This window comes from Nycticebus coucang, chromosome 5 (assembly GCF_027406575.1).
Source record: "Nycticebus coucang isolate mNycCou1 chromosome 5, mNycCou1.pri, whole genome shotgun sequence".
In the NCBI taxonomy this organism is placed as follows: domain Eukaryota; kingdom Metazoa; phylum Chordata; class Mammalia; order Primates; family Lorisidae; genus Nycticebus; species Nycticebus coucang.
In genome coordinates, this window is record NC_069784.1 from 123,788,414 (window position 1) to 123,800,412 (window position 11,999).

The following is an 11,999-nucleotide window of genomic DNA, read 5'->3' on the forward strand; positions in this document are numbered from 1 at the left end:
TGAACTCATTTCCAGTTGAAAAGCTTAAAGTGTATTTTGCAAAGAAGACAATTTAGTTTGCATGCTAGTCCTCTATTATTTGTGTCACCTAGGACTCCTTGCTTCACTTCTCTTAGTGAAACAAGAATATCACCTTTCTTTTCTTCCACTGAGGATAAGACGATGTATAACAGGTGACTGGCAGAGTTCCTGGCCCAACACAGTATGCATTCCACAAAGGGAAACTGTTCTACTCAGATTTAAACACACTTAGGGTTCTCTTTTATCTTAACTGCTTTATTGGTAAATATCCTCTACTTCAAAGTAGTTCGAAAGCTCTAGGAGGGAAGAACGTGTTTTATAACTCCAGATGGTTGCCATATAGGGGGCCCAGATTGAGCAATCCAGTCCGGGGGTGGGGAATAACTTAGGCGAGGTACTTAGCTGTGTCCGACAAAATGGCAGGTGTTGCATGTTTATCCTTATGTTGTTCCATTAGAGGAGGAAAAGGCCAAAAATATGGGCAGGTGGGGGCACTTCAAGAAGATGCTGGTTGCCAATTAGCACTGACTGAACCCAGTCTCTGTCCCACCAAAAATCTTAAAGTGGGGCTAATAGCCACATTCATCAGAGGGGTCTTTCAGATCATGGCGAGGTTCACCTGTTCTTTCAGACTGTGAGTTATCACTTGTGAGCCTCGAAGTTCTTTAAAATTTGAAATGAGTAGCCATGCCCCAGCAGTTAAATTCTCCCAGGCCTAGCAGTAAGCGTCAACTCATCAACGTACCCACTGATTTATGGGAGGAAAGAAGAATGAGATTTATAATCCTGAAGCACAGCCACTCTTCATTAGCATTCAGAATATTCATACACTGCTGCTCTTTCCTATTAAATAGCTGCCTTCAACTCTTTTGGTGGGAGACAGGGAGGCAACCTGACCGTATTGACTGACAGTCTGCATCCGAATGGAATACCAAGTCCCATTTTTGAGCTTGAGTTTTGTCTCGACTTTTAAAGTTGGTTTGTGTGTTTTGTTTTGTTTCTCCTCTTTCTCATCTTCCTGACTGTCATTCAAGGGACACAAAATCATAAAACTTTACAACTAGAGAATATTGAGGAAATGATCACGTCTGTCCTCCTTCAGAGCAAGAGAGGCAACGTGACCTCGTAAGGACTCAAGGTTAGTGAACATCGCAAACAGATGGAGAACCCGGTGCCACCTGCACCTGTCCAGGGCTCACTTTATTATTTTTTTTTTCATGAGTGTTTATAGCAGCTTTATTTCTTTTTTTTTTGTATTTTGCTAAACTTTTATTTATTTATTTATTTTTATTAAATCATAGCTGTGTACATTGATATGATCATGGGGCATCATTCACTAGCTTCACAGACCAGGGCTCACTTTAGTGTGAGACATGGATTAATCCCTTTTACCCTATCCACTTAGTTGCTTGTACTTTGATTTGATTTTCAACTTCTATTTGACTCACCTTAAAAATAATTTTTTAGGCAAATTATTTAACCCCATATAATTGAAAAGACTATTGATCTCAAACTTCTGCCTTTACATTTTTTTATAATTATCTGGAGCCAGCCAACCAAAAAACTGATGCTGATAATATAAGGAAGTTAAACAACGGGCGCTTGAATCAGAAGTGTATTTCAGCTTCATGACCTCGGGAAGGGGAACATTACCGGGTAGGCAAGGTACTCGGTTGGGGTTTCTGAATAGAATTCTTTTTCAGGAACACCACAAAAACCCTGCAGGTAGTCAGTAACAAGTCAGATAATGACATAAAATAGGACAAAACTGTCCATAAGAACAATACATTTTAGATTATCTATAGCTTTAATAGCCACTGTGTTTTATCTCTGTTACTATTATTTTACAAATAGTGAAAAATATAAGACAGACTTAAAAATCCTCATACCTGAGCTGCTTCAACATTTCTTTAATTCCTTCATTAACCCCGTATAATTGAAGCAACCATTCTGAGTTAGACCCGATGTTGGTCCAGACTCAAGTGAGATGCTGTTGAGTAGTCAGTGCCCTTGTGGCACTTTGAGAAGAGATAGACTAGAAAGAAATTACAATCAAATGGGGAAAAGCACTGCCCATGACTCTCTATAAACCTGATTCGGTAGCTATACCAAAGAACACTTTTTTAAAACAAAAAGAAGAGTATAAAGCACACACACACACAATGAAAACCAAACCTATTAAGAGTAGAGCATAAATGTCTGACCACAACAAATAAGTGAGGTGATGCTCATGTTTATGAGTTTGATGTAAGCGTTCCACATTGTATATCAAATCAGCACATTGTACCCTATAAATGTACACAGTTATGATTTAATTTAAAAAAAAAAGAAAACCAAATCGAGAAGCAGCAAACAAAAATGAATGATCAAGGAAGAGTCAGGAGATGTGTAGGTATTGGAAAAAGCCATTGTGTGGGCATCCATGTGCTGGATGTCACACAGCAGCCCTCACAACCAGCTCAGCTGTTTTAACTTCTTAGAAGGGTTAAATATTCTCCAGCCTCAACTAGCATCAAAGTCATGGAAGTTACTCTAGAGATCTTAGTCCAGCCCTTCAGTTTTCACCAACGTAGGCTTAGGAGAATAATGGAACTTCTCCAAGGCCACACAACAATCACGTTCAAGTTACATATGTTAGTTCCACTTTATCCCAAACCTCAGCAGATTGGGAGTGGTGGTGTCAGACAGAGGTGATTCCACGTGGGAAGATAACTGCTCAGCTGGCATTTCTGAAAGCAGAGCCCCGCATCCCCCAGGCCTTTTGCCTATGGTGGTGTCACATTTTGAGCCAAAGTGAAATCTGAGACCTCAAATTTACTACTCTGCAAATACATAATAATACTTCAATATGATCATTTACTCCTCCAAGGAGAAATCATTTTGAAAAATACTTCATTATGAGAAAAACAGTACAAAGTGAAATAACACAAGCTTATAGGATTGAAACAGTTCATCTAATGCTCAGAAATTATGCTGAAAGGACAAAAGACCTCACAATGGAAAACACATTTAAAAACTCTCCCATATTTGATATTACAAGAATCATAACTCAATTTTGTTTCCTTTACATACAGAGTCCCCTCCTCTTAAATTACCTCCTGGCACCCCCATTCTCCTGATGGGATTGACTGCCTCCCCTAAGTCCAGTGTCTTTCTCTGCCATGGCACTCAGGACACTGCACCAAGACTGTCCCTTCATCTTCCTGCCGTCCTCTCTAGACTGAGCCTTCTCCACGCCTGGACAGACTGTGATTTTCACTGGAATTTCCATCAGCAGTTCTGACAGTGTCTGGCACATCCTAGTACTCACTAGAACTTTAAGGGGAATCGAGATAATTTAAAACAGTTACAAGCATTTGTATGCCTTTTTGATTCCTATTGTTATTATTCCTTGTAATGTAGGAAAATTAGTTTCTGGTGCATAAGAAAAACTTCTCCTGTATTTTAAAGCTTAAGATGAATCTATTTCTCTATCCTAAAAATTAAATATCTATCTACCTATATATATTCTTACCAGTGTTTCCAGGTTAGAATGCTTATTAAAATATTACAAACATGTGTGCAGATAGGATAAGGAAGGATATTTCTTGGATAGTAAAATTCCCCAATCAGTTCTGCTGTAATTAATTTAGAATTTAAAGCTAAAAATCCAGACGTTCAATGATGTGTTCAATAACTCATGCTGGGATCTATTTTTCAGTAATGCTTATCTTTCCAAGGGGCACAGTTAATTTCTTCAGTAGTCTGTAAATTATTACAGAAATTACAAATCTTCTAAAAAATCAATACAACTAATTGTAAATTAATAGATCTCTAAGTGTGAAGGGGCGTGTAATAATGTAGATGAGTATTCTGAAAAACACACCAGACCCAGACCAGGGCTCAGGGCTCCCGCTGTTTCATGTGACATCTTCAAGTGTAAACATATTTTTTCCTTTCCCTCAACCATCTCCCCCTACCCCTCACTTCCCACTGATTTAGTCTGCCACTGCCACAAATAACATTTCCATTAGCCACCTACTGTTAAATCGCAGAGTAACGATGATAAAAAAAAAATTCCAGCGTGCAAACAAACCAATAGAGAAGGAACTGGGGTTACTGTTTGTCTCAAATATTTTTTATGGGGCCCACTGGTGTTCAAACTAAAGGCAAACAACATGAGAAGTTAAATAAACTGGATTTAATAGGGAGCTCCATAACGTGGGTTTATAACACGTGCAAATCTGAATGGAGTGTATTGATAATTCTATATTTATATGCTGAAGCAATAATCTTTACCACTGTGTTTGTGTGTCCATGAATTTTAGAATGGGATTAGTTTTTTTTGTATCTATGCTGCATCATTGCCAATTACTTTTAGGCAGTAATGAGCTTGTCAATAAAAAGACCAATAATTATCATGGTTCTGTTAAAGTAACCAGTGAGAAAGTGCCAAGGCCTTGGTGTGTCCTATGCACTTGGATGAATACAGAATGAAATGATGTAACTTTACATGGATCTGGCACCTCCTAATTTACAGAATGCTTTTGGCTTAGATTTTGCTTTCATAGTAGAAAATTAGGGCAGATTCTAATTTTGTTCTATGGGTAAGATAGCAGGTTCAGAAAGGTTCAGAAACCTACCTGAGGTCTATAGCTAGTTACTAGCCAGGTGCTTTGACAGAACTAGTTATGTATACAGCAGTACTCTATTTCAGTCTGTGATGTAGTTCCAGTACTTGAAGTCTGATAGCCCAAAGTCATGTTCTTGGTTTATACAATACAGGTGGCACCTGCCAGTTGGTGGGAGGGGCTGAGAACCTACAAGGAGTCCAGTCCCCAGCAGGAGGGGCTGGGCACAGAGAGCCAGACACCCATCTCCCACAAGGCATTCTTCTGGCTTTCAGTCAAGTTTGTCCAAATCCCCTCTTTTCTGTGGTAAGCAACAGGCTAAATAACTAGATCAGAGATGCAGGAAAGGTATCTGGCCAGTGCGCTGGGCCAGAGGTCCAAAGGCTGCCTTTTTCCCTTCTCCGTGTACCTGTGACACATGGTGACTTCTTCAATGAGAACAATCTTGGTATATATGGAAAGTGAGTGGGACAAAGGGGATCTAGGAGGTGGGGGAAAAGTTTCCTTACTCAGCCTTAGCCTGACAGGTGGACTTAGGATACCTACATCCACCAGAACTGGTCATAGCCAACACTGGTTTAGCAGGGAAAATACTCTGGCCTCTTTGGCTGGAGTTTAATCCTAGAGAATGTATAGGACATTCAGAGTGTGGCTGCCGCATTTTCAGTTCATCAGTAATGATCAGGCTGATAGGATACACTGATATCAAATTTTAATTTCATGTAATTTAACCAAGTTGTATGGAGTCTTCATATGATTTTATTTGACATTTATGGTCTTTAATCACGTGAGTGCCACGTGCTTTTCTGAACATAAACCTGATCTGAAATTTTAAATCTCACTTGGCTCAAGAAGACAGTCAACTCAATCCTTTATTAACTTGAAGCAGAGCATTGAGTATTCATGAGAAGTAGACAAGTTCAATATATATAAATAAACCCAAAAGAAAATCAAACAAATCATAAAACCCAAGGGAAGGATAGGTATTTTAATTTTATAAAGGTGTCAATTTCCAAAACAAGAGCTGGGGTAAATATAGATTCAACCTCATCCTTTCAGAGCTTTAATTCTGGATGATTTGTAGTATTTAAAATTATGACTTTGAAGCATGGCGATTGGCTAACCATTAAGAGAGGCTAAATTTAAAATTAATTTCTTGTATTTACTTGGGAATGAAATATTATGAAACAAATAATTTTGATATAAAATTTTCTGATTAAATTCCATTAAGCAGGGGAAAGTTAGTGCTAGGTTCTGAATGTTTGTGTCTCTATTAAATTCATATGTAAAAATCCTAATGCCCAGTGTGATAGTATTCAGAAGATAAGCCTTTGATAGGCAGTTAGGTCAGGAGATTAGCACCCTTATGAATGGACTAATGGCCCTTATTTAATGAGACATGAGAGAACTTGCTGAACTCTCTGTCTTCACTATGTGAGGTTACAACAAGAAAGTGTCCCTTCTCACATCAGGAAGCAGGTTCTTACCAGGAACCAAGTCAGCTAGCACCTTGATTGTGGACCCTGCAACCCATGCAACTGTGAGAAATAAATTTCTGTTGTTAAACCACCCAGTCTGTATTCTGTTTCAGCAGCACAACCTGACCGAAACAGTTAGCTTCTCCTAAACAAGTAATCAATGCTTATTATTGAAAGTATACAAAATTTAGAATATAATACTTTTTTTTAAATTCAGGAGTTCTAATACTTGAAGATACTGTCTGCTACATTTCTGTAGGCAATTTTTTCCTAACAAATTCAAAATTTTAATTCATGGATTTAATTTAATACATTAGTATTTTTCATGTTTTCATAATTATCTTCTAAGATTTCACTTGCTACATAATTTTAATGGACAGTCAATGTTTAAACAATGTTTAAAGAGAAGAGCTAATATGCTTAATTATTCCCACAGAATCCTGACTAGGAGTTCTCAAACTTTCCATTGAACTATGGACTAATCTAGAGCTGCTGCTCAGATGCTTAAGGGTTAAATATTCTCAATTCTAAACTGGTATCAAAGTCAGAAAGTTGAGATATAATATTAGAAGGTGCTATAAAGATGTAGTCCAACCCAACATCTCCCATTGAGTGGACCCAAGGAGATAATATGACTTCTCTAGGAACACACAGTATTGACCAAGATGGTACCAGACCAGATCTCCTGATGCACTATTTCATTTATGCCAGTGGGTCTCAACCCTGTCACATTCAGTACTCTTTATACTGTTCTCAACCCTGTGACATTCAGTACTCTTTATAATGTTCTAATTTTCTCTTTCCTGTCTTAAAATTTTAATTCATAGATTATACAACTTAAATGCATATGTTTTTTAAAACAACCCACAATTTAATAAAACAAAAAGTATTTTAAATAATATGCATTTCTATCTGTAATGCCTGGACACAGTATCACTGGATGGTATAGTGATATCAGATATGTAGAATCTCTATAAAAGTGACATCTACAATGCAGATGGATATTCTTGAGCTTTGTCCTTGGATTATCAACATTGATGAGATTTTCTGAATGAATTTTGGTAAAACATTGAAAAAAGTACAATTCCCTTTGATATACACTGTACTTGAATTCCTACAAGATTCAATGTAGCTGAAAACACCAAAAATTATGTTTGAAACAGAGTTTGATTCTGTATTAAAATAATTATAAACCAGTTTTCATGTACATAAATGTCCACTAACATATTCAAAAGCCACATGAGGACCAAGTCTTCATTGTATGAAACTCTTCTGTACACCATAGGATATATGGCATCTGTTCACTAAATGTCGTAGACCCTCCTCCCATCATTTTGACAGAAACAGAAACAGTGCTCTCAAAAATTTCCAAAAGTTTCCTTGGAAGGTGTCTTACTTAGTCCACTGAATGTTGCTAAAAAGGAGTACCTGAGGTTGGGTCATTTTTACAGAAAGGTTTATTTGGTTCATGATTCTGATGTCTAGAAACATTCACTGCACATCAGCATCTGGCAAGAGCGGTAGGCCACTTCCACAAATAGCACAAAGCAAAGGGGAGCTGACACTGACATGTGCAGAGATCATATAACCAGAGAGAAAGCAAGAGAGAGTGGGAGGGGCCAGGCTCTTTTTAACAGCCAGCACCTGTGGAAACTAATAAGAGAACTCACTCACCCCTGCCCCTAGAGGGCATTAATCTATTCATGAGGCACCTGTCTGGGGACACAGACACCTCCTATTAGGCCCCACCTTCAACACTGGGGACCAGATTTCAACCTGACATTCAGGGGCAACAAACATTCAAACTGTGGCGTTCTGTCCCTGGCCCCTCAAATCTCATGTGTTTCTCACATAGCTAAATATAATCACTTCATTCCTATAGCTCCCCAAAGGCTTAACTACTCCACATCAACTTAAAAATTCAAAGTTTGATCTGAGACTCAAAATAAGTTCCTATCATCTATGAGTCTGTAAAATCACAAACAATTTCTTTTCAAAGTACAATGGTGGTACAGGCATTGATTGGGTAAATATTTTCAGTCCAAAAAGGAGAAATTGGTGAAAAAAAAAAAATAAGGTTTGCAATAGGCCCCACACAAGTCTGAAACTCAGCAGGTGACATTAAATCTTAAGGCTCCAGAATAATCTTTGACTCCGTATCCCACATCCTAGGCTTACGTATGAGGGGTGGGTTCTCAAGGCCAGGGGCAGTCCATATGGCTGCTCTGAAGAGTTGGAATCAAGTGCCTGCAACGTTCCAGGCAGAGGTTGCATGCTACTGGTTGTTCTATAAGCTGGTGGAGTCAGAAGGACCTGCTCCCACTGCTTCACTGGTGCTGCCCTAGTAGGGAATGTCTGTGGTGGCTCCACTCTTGCAGCAGGTTTCTGCCCAGGCACCCAGGCTTTCCATATATCCTCTGAGACCTTGTGTTCTGTTGCCTGCAGACTTACACCATGTGGAACCCCCCAAGGCTTAGGGCTTGTACCTTTGGAGCAGCTGCCTAAGCTATACCTGGAATCCTTTCAGCCTTGGCTAGAGTTGGAGCTGCTGTTAGGCAGGAAACAGTGTGCCCAGGCAGCACACAGTGGTGACACCCAGGCCTCACTCCTGCAGCTATTTTGTCCTTTAAACCCTCTCGAGTTATAGAAGTGGTGCCCTCTAAGGTTTTCGAAATACTGTCAAGATTCTTTTCCTCATTGTTCCATCAACATTTGACTCCTTTTTTTTTTTTTTTCAGAAATGTACAAATGTCTTTTTATTCAAAAATACAAAATAAATTATCTGTAGTCATGGACAATGAATGACAGCAGTAAGCCATCCTATTTGTCACCTGAAACCAGGAACTGATGCTTATAGTGATTTTCTTAAACATCGGCCAGCCTTTTCTTCACTTTCTTCAACTGACATCCCTGAAGTTCTCAGTGAGGAACATTGCCTTGAGCCTCCTGTCACAGTTCATTAACAGTAAAGCACTATTCTAGGAATTAGAACATGCAACCTCCCATACCACCTCGCATACCACCCATTGCACCCATTCCAGGGTCCTTCTCTTCTTTAGAAAGTTAAGTGACTGCAACTTCTGCTTTAACAGAGAAGCTGCCCCTGCAGCATCCAGTAAAGCAGTTCTTGCAACCATTGTTGGATCAATGATTCCTTTTCCCACCATATTGACAAAATCTCCAATCATAGCATCATAACTAACTTCTGAGGAACTTTGCATTTTTTCTCAGGTTTCAAAGATCCTTCAACACCTGCATTCTTAGCAATGGTCATTGCAGGAATTTTGTGTGTTAATAATTTCTATACCAGTTTTTGTTTGTTTGTTGGTTGGTTTTGATCTTCATTAGCTAGAGTTAATGAGTCTAGGGCTGGAATGCACTGAAGCAGGGCATAACCCCCTCCCAGAGCAAGGCCTTCTTCAACAGCAGCTCTTGTAGCATTAAGGTCATCTGTAATTCTGTCTTTCTGGTCATTTACTTCAACATCAAATGTTCCACCAACCTTCAGCACAGCTACTCCATCTGAAAGTTTTGCCAGATGTTCATTCAGTTTTTCCTTTTGCGATTACTTGAATACGTTTTTCAATTTGAGCCTTGTCACCTTTTCCTTTCAAGAGCATGGTATCATCTTTGGTCACAATGACCTCTCTAATTTTTTCTAAGTCATGAGGCTGAACATTTTCAAGATTCAGGGTTAACCCCTCCTCTCTAAACACTGCACCACCAGTAGCAATAGCCATGTCTTTAAGCTTGTTATTTCTATTATCACCAAAACCTGGAGCTTTGACTGCTACAATTTGAAGACCAACTTTTAGCCTATTCGAAACAACTGTGCTTAGAGCTGCCCCATCAACATCTTCAGCAATTACGACCAATGGCTTTATGATGAGCATTGGCAATTTGAAGAGCAGGTACAATCGACTGGACACTAGAAATGTTCTTTTCACTCAATAGAACATAGGCATTCTGAAATTCACACTTCTGACCTTTTGATGTGTTAATGAAGTATGGAGAAATGTAGCTTCTATCAAACTTTATGCCTTCAATAATTTCTAATTCATCATTCAGGATTTTTCCATCCTTTACTGTGATGACACCTTTTCTTCTGACCTTTTTCATTGCATCAGAAATGATGCTGCCAATTTCTTTGTCTCCATTTGCAGAAATCATAGCAACCTGAGCGATTTCTTCAGGGTTGTTACAGGTTTAGACTGCTTCTTCAGTTCAGCAATGACAGCATCAGTAGCTAACATCACACCTCTCCTGATTTCCACTGGATTAGCACCTTGGCTAATCTTTTCAAAGCCATCCTTGGCAATAGACCATACCAACACAGTGGCAATGGGGGTACCATCCCCAGCCTCTTCATTTGTGTTACTGGCAACATCTTGAGCAAGTTGAGCTCCAATATTTTTATATTTATCCTTTAAGTCAATTGACTTTGCAACAGTCACACCATCTTTTGTTACTTTGGGACTTCCTCAGCTCTGTTCAATAATCCCTGTTCTTCCCTTTAGCCCCATTGCATCAGCTAAAAGATCTACACCTTGAAGCATTAAGGTTCGGGCATCAGCACCAAATTTTACATCTTTGACATAAAGCCAAAGTGATGGGGAGCTAGTGCCCTGGACACTGGTCTTATCTGGTAAAGAACTTTTGGTAATCAAAGCATTTCTGCAGGGTAGCAGCAGGTTGTGCGCATGGCTTGGCAGGTCATTGGCAGCGAGTGAGGGCTTGACTCCCTTTTAATCATGCTAATCTGTCTAGCAAGTGGCTGCTCTCAAGTACCCTTGAATACCTCTCCTGAAAAATGGCTCTTTCCTTCTCTCTCAGGCTGTGAATTTTCCAAATTTTTACTTCTATGCTCTGTTTTCTTTCTAATTATAAATTCTACCTTTAGATCATTCCTTTGCTGCCATATCTGATCATAAGGGGTTAAAAGCAGCCATGCACTTCTTTAATGCTTTGCTGCTTAGAAATTTCTTCCAAAATATCCAAGATCATCACTCTGAAGTCTGGCCTTCCATAAAGCCCTAGGGCATGGACACAAAGCAACTGACTTCTTTGCTAAGGCACAACAACGCTGACCTTTGCTCCAGTTCCCACGAAGTTCCTCATTTTCACCTGAGATCTAACCAGTATCCTCAGAAAAGAAGCCAGACTCTGTACAATAATTTAAAGAGGTTTGTTCTGAGCCAGATTTCAGGACCATGATCCAGAGACACATGCAAGAAACCTTGAGCAAGTGGCCTTGCAGTGGTGAAGTTACGGTCTGGTTATGTACATTTATATAAGACAGGAATTACAGGTATAGTCATAAATCACGTATGAAAGGCTTACATTGGTTTGGCCCAGAAAGGTGGGAAATCTCATAGTAGGGGCCCACAGAGTATGGGTGGGCTTAAAGATTCTTTAGTTGAGAATTGGTTGAAAGAGTCAGGCTCCTTCTCTAATAGACCAGGAGTCAGTGAAAACAAATGCTAACATAAGGGTCTGTTAATCCGAGACAAACTGTTGGACATATGCCAAGACTCAAGTGGTTTGTTGTGTATATTGGGGACCTGCAGGTAAGTCTTGCATGGCCTTAGGCAGGTTGTGGGGATGGCATCAGGAAGTCTGCCAGGGCCTTCTGAATCTCAGCTCCTTTGTCTTGCAAATATCCACTATTTCTGGGGAACAATTCAAAGGTCAAGTAGTTAATGAAGGTAGATGATTATAAAAAAATACAGATAGAGGCCATTGAAATTTGTTCAGGGGTTCAGTTACAGTCGCAAAGCTCAGTCCAAGTCTGAAAGCCTCAAAATCAAGGACTCCACAGTTCAGTCCTCAGTCTGAGGCCAAAGGACCTCTAGGAGGCCACTGGTTCAAGTCCCAGAGTCCAAAGACCAGA

At 39.5% G+C, this 11,999-nt stretch overlaps 1 pseudogene; it reads right to left on the minus strand.

The window, feature by feature from the left end:
- Positions 1–9,094: 9,094 nt before the first annotated feature.
- Positions 9,095–10,781, minus strand: LOC128586330 (60 kDa heat shock protein, mitochondrial-like; annotated as a pseudogene).
- Between the last annotated feature and the right edge of the window lie 1,218 nt (positions 10,782–11,999).